At 32.0% G+C, this 11,305-nt stretch overlaps 1 pseudogene; it reads left to right on the top strand.

The window, feature by feature from the left end:
• The first annotated feature begins 1,365 nt into the window (after positions 1-1,365).
• LOC143640002 (abnormal spindle-like microcephaly-associated protein homolog) lies at positions 1,366-9,630 on the top strand (annotated as a pseudogene).
• The last annotated feature ends 1,675 nt before the right edge of the window (positions 9,631-11,305 follow it).

The raw sequence follows: 11,305 nt of genomic DNA on the forward strand, positions 1-11,305 counted from the left end.
CATTGACCTACCTCATCTATCCACACTCTACCTGCCTACAGTCACTACCCAGTTAGTCCATTCAAGTAGATTGATGCACTAATTAGGTCAAGGTTTTTATAAGCATTACCCTGATACCAATCATTTCACCTCTGAATGTTCTTGTATTGTCTCACACATGAACTTTTGGGGCTCACTTCATAACTAAACCATAACTCATAACTAAACCATAACATTTACAAATATCAACTCAAATAGATCAAAGACAAAAATGTAAGAACTAAAATTTAAACTGCCAGAAGAAAACATAGGAAAAATAATTCAGGACATTTTTCCAGGGATATATGAGATATATATATATCTCATATATATATATAAATATATATTATATATATATATATATATATATATATATATATATATATATATATATATATAAATATATTTTTTTGATGTGACCCTAAATGCACAAGCAACAAAACCAAAAGTTGACAATGGGATTAGAGCAAACTAAAAAGATTCTGTACAACAAAGACAACCAACAAAGACACAATCTATAGAATTATGGAAAATATTTGTAAACTACATATCTGTTAATATCTAGTATATATAAGGAACACAAACAACTCAATAGCAAAACAATAAATAAGCCAATTTACAAATGGGCTAAATATATTAACAGACATTTCTCAAAAGAAAACATACACATGAAAAAGTTCAATATCTTTATTTACTAAGGAAATGCAAATCAAAACCAGAATGAAATATCACCTGACTCCAGGAAGAATGCCTATTTTCAAAAAGATAATAAATAAATAAATAAATAGCAAGTGCTGGCAAGGATGTGGATAAATACAAATACTTGCACACTGATGATAGAAACATGATATGGAAAACAGCATTGGAGCTTTCTGAAATAACTAAATAGCATTGCCATATGATCTATCAATCCCAACATATGATCTATCAATCCCAATGTGTATGTGTGTGTGTGTGTGCATGGCCAAAAAACATAAAATCAATATGTTGAAAAGACTCATGCACTTATATATCTATTGAAGTCATATTCACAGTAGCCATCAGGTTATGGATTCATTTGAAGTGCTCATCATTAGATGGATAAAGAAAATGTTGTGTACATAAACATATACACACACTAAGGAATAAAATTCAGACATAAAAGCATGAAATCCTGTGATTTGTGGGAAATTTGTGGGACCCTGCTGCTTCCCATTGCCAGAGATGCAAAATAAAATTTCTCTTGTATAATGACTCAACAAAAAAACTGAAAGAAGTATGAGGGAAAGGTTTCATAGGTTAAAGATGTTAATTTTTACTCAGGTAGCCTTTTGCTGCCCTTAAGGAATTGTAACTACCATTCCTGTGATGTCACCCAATCTTCAGCAAAAGGTAATTCTGTTAAGGGAGCTCATGACATTTGGCTTCCAATATATAAAGCACTGGCATAGACATAACAGCCTGATTTGAACCTAAAATAGAGTTCTTTTGTATTTTACTCATATATATTAGAAATCTAAAGCCCCAAGATCACTGTTGAAAGCCATACTATAAGAATCTTACACTGGATTTGTGCTACACTAATACTGGAACAATTAATTCATATAATTTTATCAGATTTAACATCACCATTTCTAACTATTCTGCTGGAATACAGTAGCCTTTTTTGTTTTTTAGCATTGATATCTTTTATTATTCATACATTGAAGGTCTTAAATTGCTGTTGTTGGGTAGTTTAGTTAAATGCTATAATTTTGCTTACATACTATGAATCATGAGTTAAATTATTCTAAATATTTTGAAATACAGGATTATAATCACATTGAATCATGATAGTTACATAAGAGAAAAAACTATCTTAAGAATCAGACACTTTAATAGAGGGAAGGGAACAGGGCAGGAAGTGGGGGAAGGAAAAGAGATGTACTGGGATCTGAATTATAGCAAATTATATTCTGTTTTTAAATTATGTCAAAATGAATCCTAATATTATATATAACTAAAAAGAACCAATAAAAAATAAAATATTTTAATATTCTACATGCTATACAACTGAGCAATCAACTCATTTGTTATAGTACTTCAAAAAATTTCTTCAGTTAAAATATTGGTGTATCAAAAAAGTCAGACACTTGATTATTAATATTCTTTTTCTCCTCTAGATTTTAGAACAGAGAGCCAAAGCTTGGCTCCTTCACTTCACAGCAGCTGCATATTATCACCTGTCTGCTCTTAGAATTCAAAGAGCATATAAAGTTCACATGGCTATGAAGAATGCTAACAAATGGGTTAATTCAGCCATTTGTATTCAGGTCAGTTTGTCTTTTGCAGAAAAACTATGAGATGTAACTTTCCTCTTAGAAATTTTTGACATATATTGAACAATTCTCAGATTCCTTATGGAAAGATCATATAATATGTAACACTTTCAGCATATAGCTATCAGAATGACTGTAAGTTTGGAAATCTTCTTTATGGAACAGCAATAAAGCTGTAAATTACTCTCTGATGTAATTTTACTCATTTATTATACTCCCACTAGTAAAGTTGGAGGGTACCTGTTCCTCTAAATCCTTCACAACAGTGGCATCAGAAGACACCCTGATTTTTGCCATTCCAGTGAATTGGAAATGCTATCTCATTTTGTTTTTCATTTACTTGATTGCCAGCAGTTCTGAAATTTTTACATTTATTATTCAAGTTCTTATCTGGGTATCATGTGCTCTTTCTAATCTTTCTTTTTAGGCACTTTGTCCCTTTTTTCTACTTGATGTTCTTTTTTATTATGGTTTATAGGAATTCTATATTCTGGATAATGTTCTTATTTGTATAATTAACATGCATGTACCAATAAAATATTTAGTGAAAAAATAATTTTCAGAATGTTGTATAGTTTGATAGAATTTATATAAATTGTAAAATAAAGGTATTACTCTGCAGGATTAAATACATACGTCCACATATACACACATCCAGTGTGGACTGGATGAGTCTCTACGAAGTAGAAGGGGGAAATGATACTGGAGGTTTGAAAGGCGTTTTGACCTTCTATTTCTTTCTCCTTTAGAGTTTAGCATTGACAGCCAGTTTGGCTTCCCCCTTCACTTCATAGCAGCTTCATATTATCTGCTTTTAGAATTCAAGGAGCATGTAAACTTCACATGGCTATGAAGAATGCTAACGTATATAAAATATGTATATAAATGTATGTACGTTTTTGTCTACTTTTAAAAATGTGTGTATTAAAAGTGAAAAAATCTTCACATTTTAAACAGAGATGGTTTCGAGCAAAATTAGAATGAAAGAGATTTATTGAGAAATATTATAGCATCATAAAATTGAGCATGAAGTTCAAGAATGTATGAACCAGAAAAATAGGGCTGCATCAGTAATACAGAAAGCAGTACGTCTCTTTCTCCTTCTCATAAGACAGGAAAAATTTAATGGTAGAATAACTAAACTTCAGATAAGTAAAACTATGGTTTTTGATACAGGAATAAAACCAAAATTGAGGTTTTAGTTGAAATGTATCTGTTCATATCATATAAATTTACTGAAAATATTTATTTTGTAGAAATAAATGTATATATAAATTCAAAACAATACGGGCTGTAATCTTAAAATCATTCTTTTATCTCTTTAAGGCATTATGGAGAGGCTACTCTTGGAGGAAGAAACATGATTGTACAAAAATTAAAGCTATACGGTTAAGTCTTCAGATGGTTAATAGGGATATTAGAGAAGAAGATAAACTCTACAAAAGAACCACACTTGCACTTCATTATCTTTTAACATATAAGGACCTTTCTGCCATTCTTGAGACCCTAAAACACCTCGGTTAGTTTGTTATAACAATATCTTGCATAAGATTAGGAATGCATTTTTTATCTTTGAATATTTAAAGAACATTGTGATTACACAGTATTAACTAAGACTTCATTTTTTCTTGGAGCATTGTAGTGGGGTTCATTTTGACATAAATGCATATAACTTCATATGCTCCATTTCTTTTGGGGGGGCAGAGAGGTACCAGGGATTGAACCCAGGGGTGTTCAACCACTGAGCCACATCCCCAGTCTGTTTTTTATTTTTATTTTTTCACTTAGAGACAGGATCTTGCTAAGTTGTATAGGGCTTGGCTAAGTTACTGAGGCTGGCTTTGAACTTGGGAATCATCCTGCTTCCACCTCTAAAGCCTCTGAGATTATGGGCATGTGCCACCACACCCGGCCAGTTTGCTCCATTTCAATCCTTTGTACTTCTTCTTCTCCCAGTCCCTCCCCTGTCCTCTTTCTCTATTCAATTGGTCTTCTGTTTATTTATTTTTCTACTTAGTACATTATAGTTATATATAAAATTGGAATGCATTGTTGTTACTGGAAATTAACGTGTCTTTTTCTCTTTCAGAGGTTGTTACCAGAATATCTCCACGTTGTTGTGAGAACATGGCTGAGAGTGGAGCAATTTCTAAAATATTTGTTTTAATCCGAAGTTGTAATCGTAGTGTTCCTTGTATGGAGGTCATCAGATATCCTGTACAAGTTTTGCTTAATGTAGCTAAGGTAGTTTTCCATTTTAATAATGAAATATTCATTGTTCAAAAAATGTAACTCTGCAAATTATTAGATAGATAGAATTGATAGAATTTATATAAATTGTAAAATAAAGGTATTACTCTGCAGGATTAAATACATACGTCCACATATACACACATCCAGTGTGGACTGGATGAGTCTCTATGAAGTAGAGTAGAAATGCTCTAAATTAGAAATTAGGCTGGGAATGGTGCTGCATGCCTAATCCCAATAGCTCAGGAAGGAGTCAGAAGGATTGCAGGTTCTAAGCCAGCCTCAGCAGCTTAGACTATAAGCAACCTAGTGAGACACTGTCTCAAAATAAATATTAGAAAAAAAAAGCTGGGGATTTGGCTCAGTGGTTAAGCACTACCCTTGGTCTCAATCCATGGCACCAAAAAAGGAAAAAAAAACAAAGTTTGAAATTAGGCCTCTATATTAAAATTCATGTATATGAAGAGTCTTGATGGGGAAAAATATTTAATTTATGAATATAACTATAGATATGAATGCTATTTTGTTGTTTTATTTCTATTACTTTTATAATATGAATAATAATATGAATAATAGTATTATTGAGAACTTGTCAGTATTTTTGTACATTATTTAATTTAATCCTTATAATAATCCTGTAAAGTAACTCATATATTTCCCATTTTATAGAAAAGGAATGATAATGCTTACAGAAGTTTCATACAATCAGTGGTATTAAGATGAGACATTTACCTTCCTTGCCCACCCTCACAACCATGACTGTAATGTACCCAATATATTGAGGAATAGTGGTTAAGAACATAGACCCAAACTACTGAATTTGAATCCCAGTTCTGCAAGCTGTTATGCATTATTTGGCCTCTCTTTGCTTTACTTTCTTCCACAGTAAAATGGGTATAGAAAAAAATAATACTCATCTCAAAATGTTACTGTGAAGATTAAATGAGTTAATATACTTAAAAGTTCTTGATACATAAACATACCATGCAAGTGTTAGCTATTAATGGTTTCTTATTTTTATGTTAGAATGATTATTTTTTGAAATCATGCAAATTTCAGTATGAATGTAATAGTATCATTAAATAAAGCATGAAAAACTAATCCTAGAATGTAATAGTATCATTAAATAAAGCATGAAAAACTAATCCTAGATTTTTAGTATCAAATTTGTTTTATTCTAAAGTACATCTTCCTCTCAAGAAGGATGTAAAAGAGTATAATTAGATCTTGCCTTACTCATTATCTTACCCTATGACTAACTGTAACAGATAAGTTCTCTTTCATGAGAGAGTCTTGCTAAAATGGTCTTCTCTTTAGAAGCTTGCTTTTATTTACTTCAAGATATTCTTTTTTATATGTTTTAGCTTTAATTTGTTTTATGTGGAACTTTTGAAGTGGTTAGGAAAGTCAAAGATTAATATGCATATAAGATTCAAATATGATAGGAGTAACAAAAAATTATCTCATGAAGTCCTTTGTACCTGTGGCAGATGCTTCAAAGATTTGGCTCTAAGCTGTCCTTACGGTTGGGCAGTTTTAAATGTGTATGCTTATTACAACTTTTAATTTCATTCTGTTCTCTTCAAGTATGAGAAAACTACTTCAGCAGTTTATGATGTAGAAAACTGTATACACACATTGTTGGAGCTTTTGCAGATGTACCGAGAAAAGCCTGGTGACAAAGTTGCAGACAAGGGTGGAAGCATTTTCACAAAAACTTGTTGTTTGTTGGCTGTTTTGTTGAAGACAACAAACAGAGCCTCTGTAAGTATTGATCAGTTACTTTTCTTTGAGCTTATTTTCTGTGTTCTTTTATGTATAGATTTTATGTTTTTCCTTTAGTAACCATTACACTAAATAGGATTTTGCATGTGATCAAACTTGGGTTTTTTTTTTGTTGTTGTTGTTGTTTTTTGCCTAGTATCGGTGTGTGTGTGTGTGTGTGTGTGTGTGTGTGTGTGTATTCATTGTTTCATTTTGATATTAAAGAAACTGAATTCTGAAAATAGAATTTATTTCAGTCATGTAAATAAGAATTTCCTACTTACTAGAGAATATAACAAATTACCTTAGCAGGGTAGGAAATAAGACACGTATAATTCTCTATCCACCTATCATAACCATAAATATGTCTCAAGCTTTTCTGTGCCGAGACATCTGAGTTATTCTCTCCAGGTATCACAATCAACATAAGAGTAACCAGAGCCCTGCCTTTACCCTGATAACTGTGGAAACCACTGAAGCATTTTAAGCAAGAGAATAATATTTTCCTATTTAAGTTTTAGCATCACCCTGGCTACTGACTGAAGAATGAATTTGGGAGAGCATGTATAGATATGGGGAGACCATTAAAGGAGGCAAATGTAGATGTGAAGTGGCTAGACAAGAGATTGTGCTTCACCTAGGGTTGTGTCAATGAGAGGTAAGTGAATGATTCTAGAAAGTTGGAAGAGGTAAAATTCATAGGACTTAGTATCTAGATATGACAGGTTATATTGAGTATAGTTCCTTTTTGCATTCAGTATCGAATTAAATTTACAATTTTTGAATATTTCTCCTCTTTATAATTGTCTTACATATTATTTCACAATTTAAAATAATTTGCCTGCTATACTTAGAGAGCCATGCTCTTGATTGTTAAAAGCTTGAAAGCCTACTGCATAGTATTCAAATGATTGATTTTGTTATTCTAGGAGAGATTGAATTTTTATTAGGTTTTAGTAAATGTACACTTTCTTTTTTAGGATGTACGAAGTAGTCCCAAAGTTGTGGACCACATTTATAGCATCTACAAACTTACAGCTCATAAACATAAAATAAATGCTGAAAGAATACTTAATAATCAAAAGAAGAATTCTTCCATAGGTATTCCCTTTATTCCAGAAACACCAATAAGGACCAGAATAGTTTCAAGGTAAGCAGTTAATTGTATTCTATAATTTCATGTCACCATTCATTCATTTAAATTTATATTTGTTAACACTATCATAAACAAGAGATTGTTCTTAACCATAGAGAAAAAACATTTGAATAAGAATAGACTATTCCAAAAAAAAAAGAAAAAGAATAGACTATTCAGTAAATCTAAAGGAATCAATTTCACTATAATGAAATAATACTGATGTAACTTTGGGTATTTAGTAGCTATTCAACAAATTCCTTATGTTAAATAGTTCAGACCTAATGCTAAGAACCTTGTTATATCAGTTTTATTTTCCATATTAATCTCTATTTTTATGTGGTGCTGAGGATTGAACCCGGGCCTCGTATGTGCTAAGCAAGTGCTCTACCACTGAGCCACAACCCCAGCCCTGTTTTCTTTTTTTCTAAATAATGTAACATCACAGATTCTGTGACTAGACATAGATATATCTTTCAGGGTCACCATTTAGCCTGTTATAGACCCATAAAGATAATTGTGGTTTACCTAGTTTATGTTACTTTTTTTTAAGGTGTGTTTGTTTATGTGGTTACTCCCCATGATCAGGGAGTACAAATCATATAGAGCTGCATCTTGAACTACAAAGTGCTTCAATTTGGTTGTGCAGCGTAAAGCTATGTGGTTCAGGAAGAATGACAATGAGCAAACAGATTAATGAGTGAAATAATAAAGATAGTGACAACTACTAAGATAAAGAGAATGGCCGAGAAATCATCATGTGATTTTTAAGTCCTGTAGGGTGAGTTGAGGAGAGGATAGCACAGAGTGGGCAGGAGTGTTGCATCATGGCATGGCTTTTGTTTTGAATAAACTTGAGAAACCTACAGCATAAATAAGAGGAAAATATAAATAAGCCATTGGAAAATCATGCCTATGGTTGAACAGAAGAACATTTTTTTAGATAAAAATTGGAGTACTGTTGGTTTGAGGATGTAGATAGCACTTAAGGCCAAAAGATGAATGAATATGATCATGGATTGAAATTTCACTCCTATCTATCACTCCTTTCCATCGTATGGATACATACCGCATTTTGACCACTAACCAATGGTGAGGCATTTAGATTTTTAACAAGAAAGAATAAGAAGATGGAAGTGTACATAGTAGGGATTTGTGTGAGAAGATACATGAAACTCTCCCCTGATTGATACCGTTTTCTCAATGTGGTGTGATATTTTAAACTCAACAACTCAGAAGTAGCTTAGAGAGTATGGAAGGGATATTTGAAAAGAGGAAAGAAATAAAATAGTCATCTGGGAGAGCAGAAGCATACTAGGCAATTCAAATGCCCATTTGACATAAAATAAAAATGTATAGTTTCTTTAGCAATATCTGTATAGGAATGGAGAAAGAAGATATTTCTATTTAATTTGGAACCCAAACAGAATTTTCTAGACAAGTTTGAAAAGAGAAAGAAACAGAATGGAATAATATTGAGATAACTAAACTAGTTAGGGAGGAAAGTGAGAATAACATTCTAATGAACAATAGGTATGTGTTGAGGTCAAGTGAACTAGAGATCTCAGCAGGGTCGAGGAATTGGTTCAGTGACTGTATTAAAGCAGATAACATGGATAAATCAGAAGTGGTGATAAAGTCTAGAATGTAAACTATGTGAGAAAGGATTGGTTAAGAAAGAATGGAAGGAAAGGGTTGCAAAAACTGAGAATGCTGTTGGTTTTTTAGCCATATGGATGTTGATATTAATGAGAATGGTAGCAGGAGTTGGGGGGAAGTCCAAGAGCAGGTTCGTAATTAGGAGATGGTCAATGAGCAAAAGATGGTAGCAAAATAAGTAGTATAAGCTTCAAAGAAGCCAGTATCATAAGGAAATATTTTAGAACTGATAATTGGCAATAATATGAAGTTCTTCCACCTCTTTGAAAAGGTTGTAAGAGAAATGATGTGTCATGAATTAGTTAACACATAAAGATAAAAATTAACTCTTTTAAGAAATTAACTCTTTTAAGAAATACACTGTTTTAATACCATATTTTTATTTGTATTTTTTAAAACAGACTTAAACAGGATTGGGTTTTAAGAAGAGATAGTATAGAAGAAATCACCAATTCTCTGCAAGCTATTCAAATGGTGATGGATACACTTGGCATTCCTTATCAGTAAATATAAACATTTTCAGTGTGTACAGTATAAAGAAATATTAAAGCTAATTATGAATATGTAAAGTGCTTTTTGCTTTCTATGTACAATTTCTAAAATCTGACTTTGTATTAAAAAATATGTATATTACAAATAACTAAGCTGTTTATTAAATTCTTCATTGTTTTTTATTTAATATAGCTGTATGCATATAACAAATAAATATGTCATAAGATGATTATAATACTGTTATTCATGTCTATTAAAGTGTTATATTAGTTTGAATGTAGTCATATTCCTAAAAGGAAAGGAATCAATTATTACCTGTTTTATTGATAAGCAAAAGCATTTTACTAAAACACATGTTGAAAGTCAAAGATTCTGTCTATTCACTTAGAAAATGAGAAGAGCATAAAATATTCCCACACATGTGTATGGATAATGTACTAATTTGTATCCTTCACTGGCTAAAGCATCCAGAGAGTTAAATGAGCTTCTCTAGGGAAATTATAAGAATATAACCAGTAAGTGTATATATACTAAAACCCCTTAACTTTGAACTGATTTTAATTTGTATTATAATTTATTGTGGGAAGAGAATAGTATTGCTTTAAAAGAAACTTGTTGTTCATTTACATACTACAAATTGGAAAGTTATTTAGTTTGAAAGTTACTTATTTTGTAAACTTTAGGCTATTGACATCTGTATCTATGTGGCTCCAGGGCCACAGAAGTCTGATAGGACCTCAAAGTTTTCCATGCATGGACACTATAAAAATGTTATCTGTTTGAAATAGTAAGTAAATCCTAACTAGCCTAAAATTGTCTGCCTATGTTATAGTTTGCATCTCAGGTGTCCAAAAGCTCTTGTGTTGATGCTGTAATGTTCAGAGGTGAAATGATTAGACTATGAGAGCTAATCAGTACATCCTAGTTTGAATGGACTCACTCAGTGGTAACTGTAGGCAGTTGAGGCAGGCCTGAAGGAAGTGAGTCACTGGGGATATGCCCTGGAAGGGTTCATCTTCCCTGAAACCCCTTCTCTCTCTCTGCTTTCTGGATGCCATGAATGGAGCAGTGCTTCTCTACCACACTATTCTGCCATGATCTTTGCCCTCACCTTGGGCCCAGAGAAATGGAATTGGCTGTTTTTAGACTAAGACCTCTGAAACCATGAGAGCCAAATAAACCTTTCCTCTTCCAAGTTGTTCTTGTTGGATATTTTGGTCACAGTGATCCAAAGCTAACACAACTTATAATTTGGTTAAGATAGATCTAAACATATTGATGTGTTCAAAAGTATATTCAAATATAATGGAGATTTTTGTTTCCCACTCTTTATTTTTCCTCAATGAAGTGTCAGTACTAAGTGTTTTTCAAACCTTGTAATTTTTATTGACTTTCTCATTGTTTTGTTTTCCTTCATTCAACAGAGCTTTACTATAAATAATCTATTTACTTTGGTAAATTATATATACTTTTAGGATTTAATTGGCCAGCATATAAACGTTAATGGTGCTAATTTCTTATAAATATAACTATAACCAACTAGTAATTGCACAATAAATATTATGCATGCAAGAAAATGACTTCCTGATGTTTAAATAGTTTTTTTTTCTTTGTTGAATATTACACAAAACCAAAAATCTTTTGAAGGACATTTAACAGTATTACTGAGCCAGGGAGCGGTAAGCGGTAA

Source organism: Callospermophilus lateralis, unplaced genomic scaffold (assembly GCF_048772815.1).
Source record: "Callospermophilus lateralis isolate mCalLat2 unplaced genomic scaffold, mCalLat2.hap1 Scaffold_105, whole genome shotgun sequence".
Lineage (NCBI taxonomy): Eukaryota > Metazoa > Chordata > Mammalia > Rodentia > Sciuridae > Callospermophilus > Callospermophilus lateralis.